The 25,170-nt window shown below is 39.3% G+C and overlaps 1 protein-coding gene across 11 annotated transcripts in view; it reads left to right on the top strand.

The window, feature by feature from the left end:
* The window catches only part of ctnnd2b (catenin (cadherin-associated protein), delta 2b), a 1,542,927-nt gene that overhangs the window by 93,412 nt on the left and 1,424,345 nt on the right, over positions 1 to 25,170 (top strand). For all 11 annotated transcript variants that reach the window (XM_069906986.1, XM_069906993.1, XM_069907003.1 and 8 more), the window contains exon 2: positions 19,630 to 19,723. The gene's annotated coding sequence lies outside the window, so the exon portion shown is untranslated. The remainder of the gene's footprint in view (positions 1 to 19,629; positions 19,724 to 25,170) is intronic.

Here is a 25,170-nt window from a genome sequence, read left to right as displayed (position 1 = left end):
TTACAAGCATTTAGAGAAGTACAGTCTTCTCAGATATAGTCAGCATGGCTTTGTGAAGGGAAGGTCATGCCTCACGAACCCAGTTGAGTTTTTTGAGGAAGTAACAAAAGAAATTGATGATGGTGGGGTAGTAGATGTGGTCTACATGGATTCGAGTAAAGCATTTGACAAGGTCCCCCTATGGGTGACTCATTCAAAAAGTCATGAGGCATGGGATCAGTGGGACCATGGCTGTGTGGATATAGAATTAGCTTGTCTGTAGAAAGTGGAGAGTAGTAGTAGACGGAAAGTATTCTGCCTGGAGGTCAGTGACGAGTGGAGTTCCACAGGGATTTGTTCTGAAACCTCTCATCTTTGTTATTTTTTTTATTTTAATGAACTTGACAAAGAAATAGGGGATGGGTCAATAAGTTTGCAGATGAAATGACCATTGGAGGTGTTCTGGATAGAGTTGAAGGTTTTCAAAGGATACAACAGGATTTAGACAGGATGCAGAGTGGGGCAGAAGAGTGGCAGATGGAGTTCAATCTGGATAATTGTGAAGTGCTGCATTTTGCACCTTAAGCAATCTCTTAATAATCACAGAGCACCGATGGCATAGGGAATACTTAAAGTGGTATGTGAGCAGAAAGAAAAAGGTTGAAAACCACTGCTTTAACTATGGAGAGATTAGAGAAGACATTTAGACTCTTTAATGCAGGCTGAAAATTCTAGTATATAGGAAACAAATAGCTTGGATGAATGAGGTTAGTCCAGAAGTATTCTATATTGTGAAAAGGTCTTCCTGGGATTTGATCTTGGGAAATGAACTTTTGTACAATATTGGGCTTGATCACATATTAGCATCAGTACCAGGGCTACAATTGCAAATCTTTAAAGTCAGGCGGGCCATAGGCAATGGAGGCCAAGGTCCTCCCCATGAACTGCTTGGACGGTCATCTTTGCAGCTTAGAAAGACCTTTCCCACTTGTTTTTAATTATGTATGATAAAAGATATTTATAAACAGTTGAAAATCAGCTGAGTTGAGGGAATTATTATGAATTATTCAATTTCAATTCATAAACATTGAACTGTATTATTTAAAATGGTAATATTATAGTATTTTATGAAAATAAAATCATAATGAAGGTAAGCAATCAATTGTGCAGACGTACACCTGATATGAAGTAAGTTCTCAAATGCAGACAAGGATGCTATTTTTTTGAATATTTTATTTAAAATTTTCAAACATGTATTAGTATCCAAATACAGAAAAAATACAGATGTTCAAATTAATCATACATGCTACAAACTAGACCCCAATAAACCCCACCAAACCCCTCCCCCAAAAAAACACTAAACCCCAAAATAAGAAAAGAAAGACAGATACAAAGATAAAGAAATAGTAAGAAAAACAAACCTGGTGAACAAAATACCATAATCGTTTACACAACTTTGCCTTCTATGTCATCCTTTATTTATCCAAGGAGTTGGGAAGATTTTGTGAGGTTCACTGACATCTCTTAGAAATTCATTCCCACTTTATGTAAATATGGGTGCCAAATTTTCAGAAAAACATTATATTTATTCCTTAAATTATATGTAATTTTCTCAAGAGGTGCACAACTATGAATTTCTGCACCTTATAAAAAGAATTGGAAACCATACCTCCCCTTCATCTCTCTCATACCAACTCCTTGGTATCGCAAATCTTTTTTTTTTGACTCTTATAAATGCATATCCATCTTATCAACCAATCAAGATGCCTGAAACACATGGAACTGCCGGCTGGCAGCCTAGCCCTTTAACTTTTGCACTCCCGTATTTCTTTTATCTTCCTGATCTCTCTTTCAGCCAAACAGGGCAGCGCCTTTAGCGCAACGCTCTTACAGCACTAGCGACGTGGGTTCGATTCCGGAACTGTCTGTGCATTCACCCTCCACGAACTGCGTAGGTTTTCTCCAAGTGCTCTGGTTTCCTCCAACCCTTCAAAATGCACGAGGTTGTAGGTCAATTGGCACATGGTGAGCGCAATGTCATTACAGCACCAGTGATCAGGACTGGGGGGGGGGGGGGGGTTCGAATCCCACCCTGTCTATAAGGAGTCTGTATTTTCTCCCCATGTCTGTGTAGGTTCTCCCCGTGGACTCAGGATTCCTCCCACCCTTCGGGAAAAAAAATACTGGGGAGTAGGTGAATAAGGTGTAAATTGGGCTGCACAGGCTCGTGGGACAAAACGGCCTGTAACCGTGCTGTAGGTCTAAATTTCAACTAAAACAACTTCAAAAATTGGCTGTAATCAGGTGGCACAGATTTCAATGGCCAGAATCACTTCAGCTGTGTTCTAAATAATTTAAAACATTTGACTTGGGCTTTTTATTGAGCTATTAATGGCTACCTAATTTTGTTAATTCTGGTTTTAACTTTTGAAAGCTTATTGATTGGAAACAAACTTAGTTTGAGAGAGATGAGATGGCCACATTGTATGCACAGTTGAAGATGTGCTTCACCCAGAGCCGGATTAATTTAGTAGCATATGCTACAGGCCCCACATTTTCAAGGGCCCTGGCTATATGCCTGCTCCATTACTATAGTATTGAACTTGCTCTATTTGTATAACTGCAGTTTTTTTTTGACGTATGTATTTCACAGTTTTTAGATGATTGTAACACCCCCAATCAAAGAACGCATAATAAACATTTAAGAGAAAGGCACAGATGCAAAAGAATCAACAAGTCCATTCTAACACTCCAAATGTTTAACTAAAACTAGTTAGCAGTGAGTGAAATCTTCACTCAGATTATAATCAAAAGGCTTTAAATATTTTTGGTGAGAATGAAAAAGGGAAATTGTTTAGTATAATTGTTCTAAAGTACATTATTTTGATTTTTAATTTTGCACAATGAATCATAAATCAGTGAGAAATCCAGTGATAATTAAATAGCCAATCCCGCCTCTGTCGATTTCCCCGACGGATCCCTGTTCAATTACACTTCTTCCCCTCCAAACTAATTGCCAAGACAGATCTTGCTGCAGCTCAGAATTCAGAATCAGGGCTATCCATTTATATTCTTTTTATTGGCATCAGGTCTGTAATTCAAGTCTTTGTTAATACGTGTATAAAGTAAAAAAAAATACAGCAGCTAATTTTAAGAACCGGTCGCGACATTTGGAACTGAAACATCAAGCTAAAGATGCTTCTTGTTTTTTAAAAAAAATTTTATTTTTCTTGTTGATGTAACACCGTGGCCATTACGTTCACTTACCCGGGGGATCCGCATCAATACTGTCCTTGGGGTTCTTTATGCAATGCTCCAAGTCAACGCCAACTCCCTTTTTATTTCAGTGTCCCTAGAGCAAGAGCAGGGGGGCGGCATGGTACCATAAGGATGAACACTGGTACAAATGTCCAGGCAGGTCTCCGGCCACTTGCAGAGCATCTGATGAGCCCCTTTGCTGGGATTTCTGTTGCCCACCACCAGATATTCGGCCAAAAAGTCATTATCCTTCACCCTGCCACCACTCCCCTTTACCTAGCCACTGACTCCCCTTGAAACCTGCTTCATCTGCGTAAGTTTATATGCATTCATAAAATGCACGAGGATGCATTTGCAATAATTTATCAGTTTGAGTTCATCTCTCTCCTCTGAACTTAGTTTCCCCTGGTATTTGGTGTCCTACTTTCCTCTTTCATTCTCTTTTAAACTCCTAGATGTTTTAATATTTATATATATATAAATTTAGAGCCCCTTTATAACATATGCTACAGGCCCTGTACTAGCTTAATCTGGCCTTGCCTTCACCCGCTGCTGAGGACCTGCATTGTTGCCATTGGAGTACAAATGTACTGAGCCATTTTGCAAAAAAACCTTTGGAAGATTGAAGCAAAATTGAATGAAAATGGAAGCAAGATCAAAAGTAGTTTATTCCCTTCCAAGTAACAGACAGCAGACTTGCATTGGTTGAGATTCCCCTGTCTTAAATCATTTGACCAACCATCAATCACATGCTTGTTAGAACCTGTTAAATGCATGTTAATATCTGCTGCAGGCAGTGAAATGAGATTTAGTCGAGATTTTCCCCTTGGGTTATCAATATGTGACTGTAAATGGTTATGTTCACTTTGTGTTCTGCACTGATTTATCCCCTAATGAGTCAAAAGCTTTACCACTTGAAGTTCAATCAGAGCTTAATTACATGATATCCATTATGTTTGCATTGGACAGTATGTTCTCCAAAATAAAATCAGAAATATTTAGCCTGCTATTAATTTTAAAATGTGGATTTTTTTTAAAGCTGATAAATGAAAACTGAAGTTATCCTTTCCTTGATACCAAGCTCCAAACAAGCTGGTTCCTTTTATTGCCAAGAGTAACCTCATGATGTGTTCAGTTTCAAATCAAAGAGAACTGCAGGTATTCAGGAAAATGCTGAACAGGTCAGGTGACATTTGGTAGCGAGCCAAAGTAGAGTTAACATTTTAGTTTAATGGCTTCGTCAGCATGGGCATGTATGATCACTAACATTTGAATACTAGTTTCAGCGTTTCTTCTCAAATGCTGACTGCCCAGATGAGTACTTGCACAGTTGGTTTACATTTTGGCTTTCTGGCATCTGTTTGGTTTTGAACTCTTAAACAACACTTCAGCTCTGAATAAATCTTGACCATTTATATAGCGGTTTTCATGTCCTTCGGGAATGGCAAACTGAAAGCAAATTAATTTGTTTTAAACAATATACCATTGCAATGTAGGATTCTGACTTGCATCCATTTCAAGGTCTGTCCGATCCTTCGGTCCCAATTATTATGTTCATAACTCAGGGAGTACCTGTACCACCAATAAAATCACCCAGCCGACAGTCCCTCCCGCTCATGACTGAAAATTCTGCTTTCTATTTCTATATGAATGCAAGACAGCAAGCACTTTTAAAGAATTTAAAACTAGTCTTCAAATTCATATTCATCACATGGGGTGGATTGTGAAATTAGGAACTGATTTGCTCATGTTACATCAGCAATATCTGTTGCTCTCTCTTCCCCCACCCCCCCTCCCCCCTTTAACTTCATTGTCCGGGAGCTGAACAAATGTAGAGCATCAACCTTTTCCTGCATCTTAACTGGCAAAACAAGAGCTTGGGAATGGGAATCCTGATTCTCTCCCATTGAAGGACAGAGAGTTCAACTGTTCAGCTTGCAATTGCCTCATCTTGAAGCATCTAAACAGCTTAGGAGCAGAATCCTGAACTTCCCTGTTCGGTTTTGAGGAAAAGTGAAAATTTCCCCAAAATGGGGAAAGGCACGTCTTGAAGGTATGAGACGAGAACTTCTGAAGGTAAATTGGGATAGGCTGTTGCCACTAAAGAAAAGGGCGGCATGGTTGGTGCAGCGGTCTGTGCATCGCCTTTACAGCATCAGTGATCGGGACCGGGGTTTGAATCCCACACTGTCAATAAGGAGTTTGTGCATTCTTGCCATGTCTGCAGGGATTTTCCCCGGGGGCTCTGGTTTCCTCCCACCCTTCAAAAGTGTTCTGGGGGTGTTGGTTAATGGGGTGTAAATTGGGCAGCATGGACATGTGGGCCAAAATGGCCTGTTACCATGCTGTGCATCTAAATTTAAAGAAAGAATGCCTGGCAAGTGAGAGGTTTGTAAAGGTAAGATGGCATCATGGGACCAATGTACTCCTGTGAAAGTGAAGGGCAAGACTGGCTGGATAAGGCAACTCTTGAAGAGAGATGCTGAGGATCTGGTCAGGGGAAAAGGAGAAGGCATGTGTCAGGCGCAACCAGTTGGGTCAGGCAAATCCTTTGGGGAGGTCAATTAATGTGGAAGCACACTTGAGGGAAACTAGAAGGATAAAAAGATATGAGGTAGCTTTAGCAGACAGGTAAAGGAGAACCCTTAAAGATTCTACAAGCATATCAAAGGATAACTAAGGAGATAACAAGTCCCCCGCAGGATCAATATTTCATGGGTGCATGGAGCCAAGGAGACAGCCCAGGGATTAAATTAATCTGTATTTACCATTGAGAAGATCAAGGAAATTAAGGAATTATGCAAAATAGATGCTGGCAGTCTTGAAGTACATTCAGGTGAATGAATACCTGGGGTTTGACCATTTATTTATATGTCTGCCTGTCCCGCATCGGACTTGTCAGCCACAAACGAGCCTGCAGCTGACGTGGACTTTTACCCCCTCCATAAATCTTCGTCCGCGAAGCCAAGCCAAAGAAAGAAAGAACTTTGTAGTAGTCTCAAAGGAAATTGCAATGTCCCTTGTGGAGATATTTGTATACCTATTAGGCATTGGTGAGAGACTGGTAGGTGGCAAATGTTATAGGGGTTGCAAAGATAATCCAGGAAACTACAGGCTGGTGAACCTAATTTCATTGGTGGGATGATTATTGGAGGGGATTTGAAAGGACAGAATCTACCACCTTTTTAGAAAGGAAGGACCAATTAGGAATTGAGTGGAAAACCGTGCCACTCATTCAACTGAGGTTTTTTTTAAGAAGTGATGGAGGATTGACAGGGACAGTGCAGTGAATGTGGTCTGCAGGGATATTTAGCAAAGCCTTTGATCAGGGCGGGCTCGTCCTGATGATGCGTGGGATTCAGGGTGAGGTTGCCAATTGGATGCAAATTTGGCTTGATGGTGAGAGGCGATGGCTGTTGTTCAGATTGGAGGCTTGCGACTAACAATATGACATTGGAGTCGCCGTGTGCATTGATGTTTGTCATCTCTATTGGGGGGGCAATGCAGTTAACATGGTTAATTGATGACACCAAACTGGTTGGTAGAATGGACAGTGAAGAAGGTTATCTAAGATCAACTGGGGAAATGACTCCTGACAAGTGTGAGATGATGCACTTTGATAAATCGTACCAAGGCAGGATTTGCACAGTATATAACAGGGCCCTCAAGTGAGTGTGTGGTAGAACACAGACCAAGGGGTACAGATAAAAAGTTCCCCGAAAGTGGTGAGGTAGATAGTGTTTCATCTTGTATTCATATGTGTGAGTTCTTGGACAACACATGGATGAAGGAAAAGGTTCTTTACTTTAAAATTGTTGTAAACGGCACCATGAGGCAGGCCATGAGGCTGCGAGTCTCCATTACAGATCTGCGATCTGTGTGTCAGCCCCCTGCTGGCAGCCAAGTGTAATCCAACAGTAATTGCATTGTCCCCATGATCACTATCATTTCAGGTTGACTGGGTGGTGATGGCGTTTGTCTTCATCATTGAGTGCAAGTATTAGGATGCCCTGTTACACCAGGATGAACGTTGATGAAACCATATGGAATGTTGTACCTATCTTGCTAATTAAGTTCGAATGCCATTAAGATGGAGAAGTGGCAGAAGTGATTTCCGAACATGTTCCCAGAATTGTCGACTTTGAGTTCCAGGGAGAGTCAAGATGTGCTCGGATGTACTTTCCTGGAGCGCAGGACGATAAGTTGTGTACAGAATCATAAGGAGGATTGATAAGGTGAATGGTAGCTGTCTTTTTCTGCGAGTAAGGGAATCTAAAACTGGAGGGCACTAAGGGAAGATTTCAAAGGGGTCAGAGCAGTCTTTTTCCACAGTGCAGTGTTAATATGGAATGAGCTGCCAGAATAAGTGCTAATGGTGGATAGAATTAACAGCATTTGAAAGCCATTTAGACAAGTACACAGGAAAGATTTTGATTTGCGGGTTAAATGCAGGCAAATTGGACTAGCTCTGGTGGACAATTTGCTTGACGTGAATGAGTTGGCTGAAGTGATGTCTCTGTGGTCCATATGCTCAAATTACTACATTAGCTGCTGAAACAACTTCAGCTACAGAAACTTAATTTGCAAACCTACCCATTGGCTGTAATATTTGGAGTCTCTGCAGAAAGAGGTGGTAGCATTTATACCTATAAGCCAAGCCTCTAGTCTGGCTGCACTGGAAGTCTGAGAGAGGTCCCTCAATTTCACAATGGATTCAGGACATCAGTTACTTTATTAAACTGGAGAACATCAAATACACATGAACAGGGCCAACCAGAGAATTTTTTTTTAAATAGCATGCGTTATGCGTTATTTCTCTGAATTACAAATGTTCACGGAGTAAATGTCTCATTATGCGAAGTATGCACTCCAGTACAGTGGTTGTCAACCTTTTTCTTTCCACTCACATACCACTTTAAGTAATCCCTAGGCCATCAGTGCTTTGTGATGAGTAAGGGATTGCTTAAGGTGATATGTGGGTGGGAAGGGAAGGTTGAGAATCACTGCTCTAGACCCAATTGTTACTGAAATATTTTGCTGGAGAAAAATTGTCATTGGCCCATTTTGCTTGGAGTTATGAAACCGTGCACATAACGAGTCAATGAGGTACGATTAAAACAGTGGTTTTTGAACTTTAACTTTCCACCCACATCTCACCTTAAGCAACCCCTTACTCATCACAGAGCTCCGATGGCATAGGGAATACTTAGTGGTATGTGAGTGGTTGAGAACCACTGCTTTAGTATAACCAGAACTATATCAGTGATACTGCCAGCAAAGCTGGTCAGGGAGTGGAGGTCTGAGTGCGTATCTGAGGGTGAATGTGTAGGTCTGTTGGTTTTCCTGTTTAAAAAAAATGAGGACATCTATACAGTGTGAATGAAGTTGTTTTGACACTCAATTAATATAACCCAGAAACTTGAATATAATGTATGATCGTAATTAATTGCAAATTGATTTCGGGGCACAAACAATTAAACCTATTCAAAATCTAATATGTTTACTTTCAAGAACCGTGCGACTGATATTAATGATGTCGCATGCAATAATTTACCGATCAGTCTGCTGCCATAGAAATGCAAAGATGCTTCAGTTCAATCTATTTCTTTCGATTGTCAGATTTCATCGTAATCAACCAAATATCAAGCATCTGTTTTGATTAGATTTGATTGAAGTGCAAAATTCAGCAGAAGCTGAAATTTTAAGCAAAGGTAGAAAACACTGGTAATATTCCAGGACAGGTTAAAATTCAAATCTGATTTTCAAAAGTAGGGATGAAAAACTGATAAGGCTGACAAATAGAAGGTCTGCGTAGGGAAGCAGACCAAGAACGGTGGTGGCGGTGAAACCTTGTTAATCACAGCTGATCTGTTTGGGAATGTTAACAGAAGGAGATGAATAAGAACAGAAAGCTTAAGACAAATGCTGGAACTCGTGCATGATTACGAACATTACAATGGCTAGAAAATGGAACTAAAAAAAGAATACTGAAGTACTCGGCAACATTAGATTTAAGGCACATCAGTGAAGCATGATGCTGGGCACCTGTGCTTTCAAGGGCAGTGATGAGAAAATCTCAGAAGGGGGAAAAATTATATCTATTAACACTTTGCTGGATGTACCATATATACTCGTGGAAAGGTCGATCTCATGTAAAAGTCGACCCCCCCCCCCCCACTCTTGGCCAAAATATTTGGAATTTTCCATACCTCTCATGTAAATGTTGACCCACAGTCTCTTGACCTGGCTGCCCGCAGGCTGGAGATCCTGACGCCTCCGGCGATGCGGTTGCTTACTGAAGTCCCGACCTCCCAGGTGGTGGTCTCCACGCTGGCTCGGTTGCCAGTTCCCATATCAAGCTTAGCCTCCGCAATGCTGGCACCACTGCTCGATCCCACTGCCTCATCCCTCCCCCACCCCACCACTACCACTCCTTATCCTTCCCTATCTCGCCGCATCTCTCCATATGCAACTCCCATCTCCTCCTTTGAGCTCCCCTTTCTTCCCATTCCCCCCCAACCCTATTGTTTTTACTTCAGTCACAGTGACTGCAGACTTCTGTCTTTTATCCTTGTAGTTTTTGTTACTTGATTGGACGTGTGTTTTGATGCACAGACTCTGTATTGTTCCTTTAATTCATTGTGTCTTTATTCATTTAAAGATCATTTGGATTTCTGCTATTGATGCAGATACTAATGTGAATTTCAGCCCCTCAAAAGTAGTATCATGAAATTGTTTTTTTTAATTTAATTTTTTTATTTTTCACACAATAAACCATACTGACCAAAATACATACAGACATTTTTCTCTTGAATATATACAGTGTCATTTTTTCCCCTTTTCCCCCTCCCTTCCCTCCCTCCCTCTCCCCCCTTCCCATTTATTCAAAGTTCAATCTATAAGATAGATTAAATCCGTTAAACAATGTCACCATTTAATAAAATAAACAAGAATTTTTTATCTTTTACTTTTATATACTGAGTCAGTTCATTTCGTTGTCTTCTCCTTCTGTCATTTTAGGTGGTGGAGGTCCATGGTAGGATTTCTCTATTGTATTTCATGTATGGTTCCCATATTTGTTCGAATATTGTGATGTTATTTCTTAAATTATATGTTATTTTTTCTAATGGAATACATTTATTTATTTCTATGTACCATTGTTTTATTCTCAAGTTGTCTTCTAATTTCCAGGTTGACATAATACATTTTTTTGCTACAGCTAGGGCTATCATAATAAATCTTTTCTGTGCTCCATCCAAATCGAGTCCAAATTCTTTATTTCTTATATTACTTAGAAGGAAGATCTCTGGGTTTTTTGGTATATTGCTTTTTGTGATTTCATTTAATATCTGGTTTAGATCTTCCCAAAATTTTTCCACTTTCTCACATGTCCAAATTTGATGTATTGTTGTTCCCATTTCCTTTTTACAGTGGAAACATCTGTCTGATACTGTTGGGTCCCATTTATTTAACTTTTGGGGTGTGATGTATAGCCTGTGTAACCAATTATATTGCATCATGCGTGACCTCGTGTTTATTGTATTTCTCATAGTTCCGGAGCATAGCTTTTCCCATGTTTCATTCTTTATCTTTATGTTTAGATCTTGTTCCCATTTTTGTTTAGGTTTACAGTTTGTTTCCTCATTCTCCTTTTCTTGCAGTTTGATGTACATGTTGGTTATAAATTTTTAAATTATCATTGTGTCTGTAATCACATATTCAAAATTGCTTCCTTCTGGTAACCTTAGACTGCTTCCCAATTTGTCCTTCAAGTAGGTTTTCAGTTGGTGGTATGCAAACCTTGTATCGTGAGTTATATTATATTTGTCCTTCATTTGTTCAAAAGATAATAATTTATTTCCCGAAAAACAATTTTCTATTCTTTTGATCCCTTTTCTCTCCCATTCTCTGAAGGAAAGGTTATTTATTGTGAAAGGGATTAGTTGATTTTGTGTCATTATTAATTTTGGTAGTTGATAATTTATTTTATTCCTTTCTACGTGAATCTTCTTCCAAATGTTGAGCAGATGGTGCAATACTGGTGAATTCCTACTTGAGTGCATAAATTTAACATTAAAAAATGGTCTGGATAATTTGACTTTGGGGTAAGTGTAACAGGTTTGCATAGGGCATAGAAAAAGACATGACTCATGGAATTGTTTTCCACCGTTTATTCGCTTCCTGTGGAAGGCAGAATAACACAACCATTGCCTTTGGTGTTTTCATCCTTTTCTGCCCCCGTTTTTCCCTTAGCAATATACTTAATTTTAACATTTCAATATGTACTCAACTCAGTATACGTGGTATTAGCTGAGAGCTTTTAAGATTTTCCAGGAAAAATGTTTCACACTTTAAAAATCTTTTCAAACTATATTAAAAAAAAAGCTATATATACAAAGAGAAAATTGTGACATCCTGTGGGTGAGTTAAAGACTACATAGAGAAGCTAACTGGCCAGAATCATACATTTAACAAGGAAAATGTGTACCTGTGGAAACCAAATAACACAACTATTACCTTTGAGGTTTTCAATCTTTTCTGACCCTTTTTTTCCAAACCATGCAAAATAACAAAATTTACGCTGTGAAATTTTGGCAATGCTATGAGGGTCACATGATCAACACATGGTAATGGTGCCAAAACACAAATTAGATAAACCACCCATAAAATTTACAATAATTTTTAATGCAATACCAACTGAAAAATGTAATAACATCAGCATTGAACAAGATACATTAAAGACTGATATAAGCTAACAAACATTTAATTTTCCAGAGAAAACAGCCCAGCAGTAATCTCACACTTACACTATCAAGGTAGCAAGCACTATGAGGAATAGGAAGGGAGGGGCTTAGGAGGTGCTCAAGAGATGTTCATTGCCTAACTCTTTCCCACTGGAAACATTATTAAAATGGCATTAAGTATGAATATTTCATTGAGATAAAATTCATAAATACTGAATTGAGAATAAAAATGATTAAAACCCACTTTAAACTCTGCTACATAAGTTCTATGATTTTATTGGCCTCTAGCCTAATATGGATAAAATTTTAACTGGCTTTGGCTGAAACAAACCTTGTGGGGCAGTCTGAGAACCATTTCTGAGGAACCACCCAATGTCACAGCCTTCTGATATGTTTTTACTGAGTACCAAAGTGCAAGATTTGCCATAGGATCTGGAAATGTGATGAGAAGTAAATGTAGAGGAATATCCTTGCCACAGTGTCCTACATATAACACAGTTTTAGTTAATTAAATGACCTAAGCTTGATTGGAGAAAAATGCATTAGCCAAGGGTAGGAATGGAATTTGGGAAAATAGTCAAATTACGACATTTGCAGATGTTGCAAAACTGCAGTGATAATGTGGAGAATACTCTTTGGATCTATTTATGGTATATTCTGGCATGAAAATTTGATAGGCACCTCTTTGAATTCATTGTTACAAGTCCTGGTTTAATACTTGGCATTGCCTTTTATTAATACAAGGAAATAGTTGATGTCAATCATTTATTTACATGTACAAGTCATAATGAAGAGAAATCATTCCTTGCATCTGAAATTAGCAAAAGTCTGGAAGGATCAATTCCAATACACTAACATCCATGTTCTGTGTACCCGAGATTTAGTCTTTAATCAGCACATGTAAATGATCGGTCTTCCAATAATATTAAGCCATCGATGTTCGCAAATTGAGGGAAATATGTAAGCTGAGGTAGAATTGAAACACAACTCTTTGCCTTTAGAGTTGATGTGTGTGCCCTACGCCCATTGACAAGTCAAATCGTGGCTGACATTTGTAAGGTTTAATCAGTTGTCTTAGCATGGGAAACTATTTATAAATGGAGACTGCTGTCTTCACAGTTTTGGTCTGATTGTCAAAGCCATTAGGGCCTTTGTAAGCTTCAGTTTAGGAAATGGCTTTGAATAATTAGTTTAATCGGTAATTCAACCTGGAAGAAGCAGGAAGCTGCTCAGTAAACATACACACATGGTTTTTCTTTTAAGGCTAGGAAATAAAGAGAAAATCATTCAGGATTTTTCTTAATAATTGCCATTTTTATGCGGATCAAAATAGAATCTTTCACATTTTTATCATTTGATGATGACCGCTAAAAAGTCTGTGGAGAAAATTTGAACAGCATAAAAAGAATAAATCTACAAGGGTAGCTGGGAGCATAATAAAAGTTTTATTTCAATCAGTGGATTCATCCAGTAGCAAAGGGGTAGATGTAATAGTCGGACATTTTGCACTAATTTCTCACAACTCCTGTATCTCTTTTTGTATTTGGTTCACCAATTTAGTAAGGTTGTCAGAGGTATTCATACAGCAGCCTTAACATAATTTTACAGGTGTCCCCATGCCCAGCCAAAATAAAGTCAGGGTCTATTTGGTTCTGGATTGTCACAGTACAGATGGCAACCATCTCCAGCGACAGTTGAGACACCACTTCCCAACTACTTGAGCCATTTCATTAGCCAATAGACAATAGACAATAGGAGCTGGAGTAGGCCCATCGAGCCAGCACTGCCATTTTACAGATCATGGCTGATCATTACTATCCGTACCCCTTTCCAGCCTTATCCCCATAACCCTTAACTCCTTTGCCCACTAGAGTCTTATCTAACTCACTTTTGAACATAATCAGCGAATCTGCCTCTACCACCCTCTGTGGCAGAGCATTCCACAGATTCACACTTCTCTGGGTAAAAAAAATGTTTTCTCATCTCCATCCTAAAGGGCCTACCCTGTATTCTTAAAATATGCCCTCTAGTTCTCGTCTCCCCCATCATTGGGAACAAGTAATCTGACTTCACCCTGTCTATTCCCCTGATAATTTTGTATACCTCAGTCATGTCCCCCCTCATCCTTCTAAAGTCCAACTGGACTTGTGTTTTTCTAGCCTTTCAGCATATGTCAACCCCGCCATCCCTGGAACTAACCTTGTAAATCTGTGCTGCACACCCTCTATAGCTAGTATGTCCTTCCTCAAAATTGGAGACCAGAACTGGGCGCAATACTCCAGGTGGGGTCTCACCAGCGCCCTGTACAACTGCAGAAGGGCATCTCTGTTCCTATACTCCAATCCCCTCTTTATGAAAGCCAACATGCCATTTGCCTTCTTCACAGCTTTCTGAACCTGCATGTTAGCCTTCAGTGACCGGTGAACAAGTACACCCAGATCCATTTGCACCTCCCCACTCCCTAGCTTGTCTCCATTTAATAGCTTGTCTCCATTTAATAGCTCCAATGCTGAGTTGGGAATCAGATCTTTGAATGCCTATCTCACACCGTCGAAGGGGAACACAATCAAAAAGACCTGCTCCATCTTAGAGATACCTCTCTTCATCCTGAATCTGGTTGCCTCTGGCCAATCAGGGTATTGGTGTAGCTTCTGTACCTGATATATAGAGGAAACCACATATCCCAATTAACAGGACCCTGTCCAATTAGTAGTTAGCCATGGATATGTCCTATGTCAAGAATAAAGTACAGTAAAAATTTTTCATCAACTTTCTCCCAGCTTTGGTATGGTTATAAAAACTTAGGTACCATTTAATAAAAGATGTCATGCTATATCCTGTTGCCCTCCATGTGTTTATCTCCTTACTTTCACTTGTCTGTGATCTGTTCAGCCTTAAAAATCCCATCTATCACTTCCTGTATGTGGTCAGGGCTGAGTAGTCAGAGGATACCTCCCATTAAGTTGGTTAGAATTGGGGAATAGATTCAATAGCTATAAACATTCATCTATCAACATGCAAGTCAGACACATTTAAAAAGATATCATGTTGTCACATAAAATTCCTCTTTTCCATCACAACTCTGGCATTCAGTTCAAATGTCAAGGCAACAACAAAGTCATAACCAGAAAATTCTCATGCCATAGATGAGCCTCTTTTTTTATTTTCTCAGTCAATGAAAGGTCTTTATGTTTAAGGTGGGCCTTTTCCCTTCAGTCTGTTCGGAGTATCCAGTAAGGCTGTCCTTCAAGCTTTACTGCAGTCAGCATCGTTAATTGTACCTGAAAAGGCCCTTTCCCACCAAGGTCCCAATTTCTTCTGATCCAACTTCCTCATCAGGATGTAATTTTCAGATTTGACACTAGGATATTCACCAATTTGTTTCTGTTCAATCACCCTCCTTTAGGTGGGCACAATGTATTTGTGAATGCACTGCTCGAAAAAGTCGGTTAGATTACACAAATATTGGCTCATGTTATTTCCTAATGATAATAATTCCATCTCCACTGGCTTTGCTCCCCAAGGTGTCCATATTGGCTGTCCATAGACCATCTCTGCAGCAGATAGCCCTGACTTAGCCTGCGGTGTCACTAGCATTTTAAACAATGCGTGGGGGGTTAGCACTTAGCCAATTTTAGCCCTGTTCCCTCTGTCAATTTTCACTGTTTTAGTTTTTAATGTTTCATTTGCACATTCCCCTATTCCTGCTGCCTGGGTTTGATGGGAGTAGTGGAAACGTTGCAGGATCCACAATTCCTTAGGAAATTCTTAATTTATCTTGGCTCCAAAGTGGGGGCCATTATCTGAATTTGGTGCCTCAGGTTGTCCAAAGCAGTTTCCCTCAACAAAATTTTAAACTAAGTACAAGTGTATGTAATGTGTGTTCAGAAAAGTTATTTGATTAACAGTCCAATCTCACTTTTCATTCCTCCAAGTTCACTGGTTGCAGGCAATTCTTATACTGTGCACAGAATTGAACAGAAGTTCACCAGGCTTTGGTGCTTGAAAGGTAAATGGTTACCGCTCAGGAAGGTTCTTGTCAGTTTAGAGAGAGATTTGTTGTTCCAGGACATCCACAACTGATTCCTTTTTAATCAGCCACTCCACTGCCTTGCTGACGAAATTTTCCCCCTTCAGAATTCTCCAGATGATAACCTCTTTCTTTAGGTCACCACAGAGTTCCTTTTTGTTTCTCTTATTCCAAGTGAAACACTAGACAGCTAGTCCTCTCCTCTTGCATGAACCACAAGGGCTTTGACCAGGCTGAACAAAGCACTTACAAACACATCTTCCAAATGGGGCTATCCACAAGCTTTAAAGCTTGTCCTGTTCCAGTCCCAGCTGCTGTAACACTGTAGAGGTGATCTCTCTCTCTCTCTCTCTCTCTCTCTCTCTCTCTCTCTTACACACACACACACTCACTCACACACACACACACTCACACACACACACACACACACACACACACACACACTGTTTGACTCACTCTGCTTGCAAAACCACATGGCCCTCTTAGAACAGCTCCAGACAATCTGCGGTTCTTTCAAGATCTTTAATCTGTTGCATTTTTGTAAACTACATTCCATTAGTGAAGTCTCTTGGGCACTCTCCAAAGCTCTTGCAAAGGCTGTGGGTCTGATATGTCTAGCATTAGCAAAGCCCCAGTATTTCAAATAAGATCTATTTTAAAGTGTTTATAGGTAACCAGCTCTAACAAACCTTTCCCAATTTATCTCCAAAAACATATCTATATACTCTGTCACATTATCACCAAGTAATTTGGCAGCAATGCACTCACAATAATTCAGTAAAATCTGATTATAAACAAGAAAAATGTCTAATTATAAACATGAAAAATGGCCTCATGACAAGAGGTGTGTCTCTGCTGGTATGGTGTCCCTTTATCAACGTTCTGTAATTGGCCTGAAACTGTTCTTTCTGAATAAAATTTGGATGCAACCATGTCTGCAGTGAGATTTATCATTCTCTCCTTTCCAATGTGGTTATCATTGTGCTACATAATTATGTAACAAAGCTATCAGTTACTGCACAGGTGTATTTGGCCGGCATAATCTATAACTGAGTATCGGGATGGGGCACAATCCCTCTATCTCTACTGTGTGTGCACATGTTATATGTCTGGCAAATCTGGTCTGTTGACAAACCATAAAGCAGCTAGTTTATTACCACCCACCCCCAAACCCGTGACCTCCCGCTCAGGGTTCCCTGTCATTTACAGGCACGAGAATGCAAACCGAATGAAGCGAAAAATCCAGATGCTCAAAAAAATTGGAAGGATCTGTGTAGAATTTCAGGAGTTTAGGAAAAATACAGCTGTTCCTATTCACATTGCACCTCATTTCAGGTAATTATTCCACAGCTGGACTGCATATCTGCTGTCTTTAACAATATCCCTCAAATCATTCCCATTTTGTGTCCCAGAGTTAAAGTAGTATAAATGTTTAGCTGTCAGTTTTTTTAATTTTCTCACTGTTTCATTCATCTAGAAACTTGTTTGCTTTTTTGTTCACTTGGGTACTTTGTCTCAGTTGCTGAGTTGCTGCATTTCAATGGAATGGAAATATTCAGGCATTACTTGTTAATTTTCAGTTTAACTATTTATTGATTGCATCACTGTTGTCGGTTTGCAGGAACACAAGGTTAACTTATGATGGAGCTGAAGGTGTCCTCAGCTTAGAGTTTTTATCAAAATCAAGGGTGGTTTAAAAATGAATATTCTGAGTTGAAAGAAAAAGTAGCTGAAACATTTTGTGTCACATCTGTTATGTCTCAATCTGAATCACTTCTTAATATCCTTATTTGGGACAATCTAGGTTGTAACGACCAAATATATGGTTTTTAGTCTACAGGCGCGTAACGGCACAATCAGGGAATTTTGCCGCTACACGGGCCGTCTAAAAAGGAATGTGCAGGGATTCTGAGTCGATTCCTGCCCCACGATTTATCCAGCAGGATCATTTCAACTGTTTGGAGGTGTAAATCGTACCAGAAAAACTCGTTGACAGTCATCCACTCCACTGCATGACCAACCCCTGGGACTGTTGCACTCAGGGACTCACAGTCTAAAATGTGCCCATTGTGAACGGCCACATGGGTGGTAATTATGTTAATTTTTACTGCGTTTTTTTTTAACCAGCATTGCCATCTAAACAGCATAAATAGAGTAATAATATGCACTCAAAGCTACAACACTGATTACCACAGATCGACATAAACATTGTTGTGCTCCAAGTAATTAACATGAAACTCTCCTCTTCAACAGAGATTCAAGCATCTCTGCCTTGAATACACTGCTTACATTGTTTTTTGAAAGAGTTCCAAGCTAGTTAATTTCTAAAAACAATAAATGTCTTTTAATTTAAATTTTAAAAAATTGATCAGACAATGATGCTCCTCTTCGACCAGGTAGAATTAATGTATGAAAGTTTCAGAGGCGAGGAAAGAAGGGCACTGATAAATGAATTCTTTTTATAATGCCGAAAAAAGTTTTTTGAATATATTTTAAGAACTGCTAATTAATAGTCTGTTTTTGTCAATAACATGTTTTATCTTTGAAGAGTGTTAAGGAGAACATTTATCGTGGGTTCAGTGCAGTACAGTAACTGAAACAGCACATACAGATTAGCAGAGCAACAATGGGTTAAGTCAGTTACGAAGGTAGAGCAAGAGGTCTCTAAAACCCCTTTCACACTTGCGTCCCATTAAATTGGCCATTCGGTGCCCTGAGATGGGAATGGGGCTTTGGCTTTTCACACTTGACCGCTCCTCACTTGGGACACAACACTTTCACACTTGCAAGGAGCCATCCCTGGGGGTAGGACTGTTCTAACTTATACCGGTGACGTCATGACACATCGAGCGATGATGGACCTGCCCTAAATCCTGATCAATGTACTATGATCTTATATTTGAACAAAATTAATCATGCCTAATTATAACATAATTAAGCTTTATGAACAGCACAGTATGAGCCCTTCAGCCGCTGTTGTTGTTATGCCGATCTATATAAACCTTTATAAGGGACTGTGGGAAATTGCTAGCAATAAATAGCAACAGCGGACAATTTTTAAACAGAATGCAAAAGTTTGTAGCACTTTAGCTCACAATGTATAAAGCTTGGGAAAGTTGGTAGTGTTATCGCGTACAATTTATAAATACTGTGGTAAAAAGTGATGGCGGACCTGCCCTCCCAGAATTCCAAGCAGCAGAGAAAGGGCTGGATGCCCGGCTGCATACATGGAGGGGTTTCTCTGCCATGCAGCATTTTGGGAAGTCAGGTCCACCATTACTTTTTCCCCCACGGTCTTTATAAATTGTGCACTATAGTGCTACCAATTTTCCAATGCTGTTTAAAATTTGTCCGCTATTGCTATTTATTTCCTCTTTATCACTCTCCCACTGCAACTTTGCTACTGCAAAGTTTATACTTTCATTTTAATCTTTTCTTCCTTCATGTTCTTCCACTTATGCAAAAATTTGGGTTATTTCAATCCACAATGCAATTACTCAGTTACAACGCTGGCATATGCAGATGATGGGGATTGTACTATGGGATGTGGTCATCAATCCCAAGCGTGAGATGACATAATCTGACACCGGTGTTGAGCTGATTTTGCTTTCTCACTAGGCACTTTGGAGGTCGATTGGCAGTTAATTCCTGGGATCACTTGCAAGTGTGAAAGGGGCTTCTCTATCTAAGACTGGAGTCTGGGCAAGAGAGTGTAAGTGAATTCAGCTGAACTTCATACATTTTAATTCTGTTGCGATCCGCTCACATTCATTTTCTATAAATTGTTCGCATCCATGTTTCTCCACATTATAAATTGTGTGACTATCCTGCCATGCTATAAATTGTGTGCATGTTTTCCCCACACTATAAATTGTTAGCATTTTCCCACACTATAAATTTTGTGCATTTTCCCACATTGCAAATTGCGCGCGTTCTTCCCCACACTGAAAATTGTTCGCGTTTTCCCACGCTGTAAATTGTGAGTATTTTCCCACATTGTAAATCGTATGCATTTTCCCACATTGTAAATTGTTCGCATTTTTCCATGCTGTAAATTGTTCATGTTTTCCCACGCTACAAATTGTGAACATGTTTTCCATGCTACGAATTGAGCATGTGTTTTCCATGCTATGAATATGAGCGCGTTACCCCATTCTACAAATTATGTGTGGTTTTTTTTCTCCTGCTTGCTCATAGTAAATACCAGGTTTTTAATCTGAAATGATGATTCAGTTTCACATTTTGTAGAGTGTGCTGGACTGTTTCTTATTTAACTTTTAACCATCTGTGGTCTTTAAATATCCCGTTATTATTTATTTAAATATTGATCACAATTGAGTTACGCATATTACAGGGCTTCTGATGTGATGCCTGGAAGCCTCCTCTTAGCACTTTCTAGTTTGATATCCAGCTCATCCAATTAACTTAGCTGGGTTAGTTTCTGTAACTCCTGGAGAAAAATTTAATTTCAGTCTTTAAAAATATATATATACTGCACAGGGAGTGTTGGCACTAGATAGGCTGGGAGCTGCCAGTCATTATGAGCTTCACTTTGGTTACCAAGCAAGGCCGGGGTCAATATGCTGGATATTAATTGGGATTCCGAAAACTACTTTCTTTTTATTATCTCATTGTGGCAGTCTTTAGCTGCAGCTTTCTTCCCAGGTCATTTGCTCTTTCTCGGAAAAAGCTCTCTTGCTTCACGCTCCCCTTCCTGCTGGCCATATTTATTCTTCACGTGCAGCCATTTTAACTCTGTAAAAAGGTGATCTTTCCCATGGTTTGGATGCAAATACCACACTTGTTATACCGGGATATCCCCATCGCTTTTATCCATAAGTTGCCCCATTTGCCTGAATGTTTCTCGGATTTGTTTCTTTTTCTGGTGTTAAATTTCCCAGAATTAAATATTTTGAGATAACAGATGTAGCCAGATTTCCAATTCGAGCGTAACAGTTTAATTTCCCAGATGTAGCCTGTTTTTTTCAAATTAAGCCTCAGAAGGTACTCTGTTCCATTAACAAGCCTCTGAGTTAAACTATAAACAATATAATTTCCCAAGGTAACAGATGCAGCTTGATTTCCTAAATGATTCTTTCTTAAAAAAATGTCACGGAAAGAATTCTTCCATTGATTATCACAGAGAAAAAAAAAATCCCTGGCTAACAAGTTATGGAACAATGAGCATAATTCTATCTTTATTGTTCTTACCTCATGTTCACTTTCTGCGGATCTCGGCAGGGAACCAGATCAACCTCGTATGAGGTGGGGACCACAATACTCCCAGGAGTCGGTGATGGAGTTCGGGCTCAAGGTGCACTTCTACTCTGTCCAAGTCACAGTTTCCTTGTGGCCTCTTACTTCATTCAAAGAGATCATCCCAGCGAGAAACCACTGACTATGCCAATGTGATAGTCCGTGCTGTCAAAAACAAAAAAAGAAATATTCACAGACCATACAGCATATTAAACACATTGATTAAGTCACGTTAGTGGGAATGAAGGATCTTGATGTCAGGTAGATCATGTCACCCTTGTCAATATTGAATCTCATTCAAAAATCACAGAGAAACAGTGCAGTTTTTAAGTCATTTACTGCCATACAAATCTAGTAGACATCTCTTTGAGTCCTGGTTTAACACTTCTTAAGACAAGGAAACAGTTGACGTTAATCATTTATTCACATATGCAAGTCATAAAGAAGAGAAATCATTCCTTACATATGAAATTAGCAAAAGTCTGGAAAGATTGGTTCCAATACACTGTAACATCCGCAATCTGTATAACCGAAATTTAGTCTTTAATTAGCACATGTAAATGATCGGTCTTGCAATAATATTAAGCCATCAGCATTCACAAAGGGAAGTTTCTCGGCTGAGGTAGAATTGGAGCAAAACTCTTCTGGCGCATTTAAAGTTGATATGTGCACTCTACTGCCATTGGCAAGTCAAATCACGGCTGACGGATGTAAGGCTTAATCAGCTGGATTAGCACGGGAAACTATTTATGAATGGAGACTGCTAACTTGACAGTTTCGGCCCGTTTGTCAAAGCCATTAGCGCTTTGCCTTTGTAAGCTTCATCTTAGGAAATGGCTTTGAATAATTAGTTTAATCAGTGATAAAGCCTAACTGGAAGAGACAGGGAACTGCTTAGTAAACACACATATGGGTTTTTTTCCTAACAACAGTTTTTTATTGCTAGGAAATGAAGAGAAAATCATTGGGGCTTTTTCTTAATAATTGCTGTTTTTGGGTGGCTCAAAATAGATGCTTTTACATAGAAATCTGCCTTCCTGTTATTGCCACCAAAGTGGATAACCTCACATTTATCTACATTATACTATATTTCCAATGCATTTGGCCACTTCGCAGAGCAGAGTCCTGTAGTTTACACTTCCAGATGTAGCAAATGTGATAAGTTTTCTGCTTCCTTGTACTCAAATCTTGGGTGAGGAAAATATTCCTCTTCAGTCTTCTTGTTGTCAATCTCTCACAAAGGGAAATGCTTCCTGACTATTTTTGTATTGAGGGCATCTTGTTATCATTCAAAATGTAGGTTAATTGGGTGGCACAGACTTATGGGTCGGAAGGGCCTGTAACCATGCTGCATGTCTAATTATTTTTAAAATTGTGCACTGAAAAAAAAATCTCTCCTCAGTTTTCTTCTGCTCCAAAGAAAACAATAACATCACTTTGATCAAGTTCCCTTCATAATTAATTCTCGAAGCAAGATCCTTGTAAATTTTCCTCTGCCTATTTTGGTGCTTACAAGTCCTCAGTGTGATCAGAACTTCAGGCTGTACTGTAGCTGTGTGTAAAGGTTAAAACCTTGTGATTTTTTTTAACTCTTAGTTAATTTCTGCCTGTCTCTTTAAGAGAACTATTGTTTGTAGTGCTACCATAGTGACTAAAATATAATATGCCGTAATATCCACGCAGACTAACGACTTGCCAATTATTCAACCGGATATGAAGGAAGCGTGATCATGAGAAATTTTTCTTTGAATAATATTTGTTTATCTCTTTAAATATCGTTATGTATCTCTTTAAAGTTTGACCTTTATATACATTTTATATCTCTATCATAGAGTAAATACTTTGTTATTCATCATTATGAAAGTCTATGCAAAATATTTATCTGTTTTATCAACAAATTAAAACTACATAAAGTAACAGCCACAGAGTTTGATTTATTGGATTGAAGAGATCAAAATTTGGAATATCGTAGCTCACGCTTTTGGAAGATGATACTTTGAAATTAGGATATATTAGAATAAGGAAAGTGTTGTCCACCAATCCTGTCATCATTAAGAATTTGTGAATGTGCACTCCAAGAAGCCCTCTGTTCCACTACACTGCATAGTATGCAGTTTATTTTTCACCTGGTTTACACACCTTCCCTCAAATGACTGAATATCTTGTGCCCGCTTCATCAAGCCATTAAAATATTCCTGCGGCAGAGATCTTTCCTTCCAGTCCTCAACCACACGCCAGTTTTGGTATCAATGCCAGATCATGGCTCCAATGTTTGGGTCCAATTCATTTTGTATATCACGAAAAATAATGGTCTTATTTCTAATTCAACACATGCAGCCCGTCGATGCTGAAATGATAGCAGGTAATATTTAGTTATAGATGAATAAATATGTAGCATTAATTATCCTTTTGGATTTGCAACATCTAAAAATTTTGGGGCAGCACAGTTGGCGTAGTGGTTAGCGCAACGTCCTTACAGAACTAGCGGCCATGACCCGGGTTCAAATCCCACGCTGTCTGTAAGGAGTTTGTACATTTTCCCATTTGTTTGCGTGGCTTTTCTCCGGGGGGGGGCTCTGTTTTCCTCCTTCTCTTCAAAAACACACTGGGGGTGTAGATTAATAGGGTGTAAATTGTGTGGCACAGCTTGTGGGCAGAAATGGCCTGTTATTGTGCTGCATGTCTAATTGTTTTAAAAAATAAAATATTAAAATTTTTGAATTATTCAATTTTTCACCTGCCCTTTGTTCTCAGACCATAAACCAAATAATTGCAGTTTAAATGCCTGGATCCGCTCATGGAATTCTGACATTGTGACCATCAGTGAGACTTTGTTGCAGGAGATGCAGGACTGGCAGCCCAAGTTTCCAGGATAGTTGTTTAGATCAGCCATTCTCAACCTTCATTTTTGGCTATGGCCATTCTCGGACTCTGCTCCAAGTTCACAAGATCACAAGATAAAGGAACAGAAGTAGGCCATTAGGTTCATCGAGTCTGTTCCATGACTCTCCACGAAAATGAACTATGCCAATTTCTAGCCTTTTCCCCATATTCCTTGATACCCTTACTAATTAGATACTTATCCATTTCCTATTTAAATTCTCTCAATGATCTGGCCTCCACTGCTGTATGCGGCAGTGAGTTCCACAGATCCACGACCCTCTGACTAAAGAAGTTCTTCCTCTGTTTGAAATGGATAACTTATAATTTTAAGACTGTGACCTCTTGTCCTTGATTCACCCACCAAAGGAAACATCTTATCTACATCCACTTTGTCCAAAACTTTCAAAATTCAAAAGATCTCCACGAAATCGCCTCTCATTCTTCTATATTCCAATTAATACAATCCATGAGCCAGCCTCTTGCATTCTGGGAATCATCCTAGTAAATCTCCTCTGCACCCTCTCTAACAACATCACATCCTTTCTAAGATAGGGGGCCCAAAACTGCACACAGTTACTCCAAATGAGGTCTCCCCAGTGCCCCATAGAGCCTCATTAACACTTCTTTACTCTTATACACTATTCCTCTTGAAATGGGTTCCTTTGCACTTATGAGGTCTGAATTTTCTCCCCATCCAAATAGTACTAAGCCTGTTTATTTACACTGCCAAATGCAGAACTGTACATTTCTCAACATTGTATCTTATCTGCCATATTTTTGCCTCCTTCTGCAACTTTATTGTTTCTTCAACAGTTCCTACTCTGCTACCTATCTTGGTATCATCTGCAAATTTGACCACAAAGCCATTCATTCCATAAATCCAAATCATTAATATAAATTGTAAACAGCAGCGGCCCTAAGAACGACCCCTGCGGAACACCGCTCATTACAGGCAGCTGTCCTGAATGGGATCCCTTAATTTCAACCCTTTGCTTCTTGCCCATCTGCCAATTTTCTATC

The sequence above is a fragment of the Narcine bancroftii genome, chromosome 1, assembly GCF_036971445.1.
Source record: "Narcine bancroftii isolate sNarBan1 chromosome 1, sNarBan1.hap1, whole genome shotgun sequence".
Taxonomy (NCBI): domain Eukaryota; kingdom Metazoa; phylum Chordata; class Chondrichthyes; order Torpediniformes; family Narcinidae; genus Narcine; species Narcine bancroftii.
The sequence above is the reverse complement of the archived record's forward strand: the minus strand, read 5'-3'. Positions and strand labels throughout refer to the sequence as shown.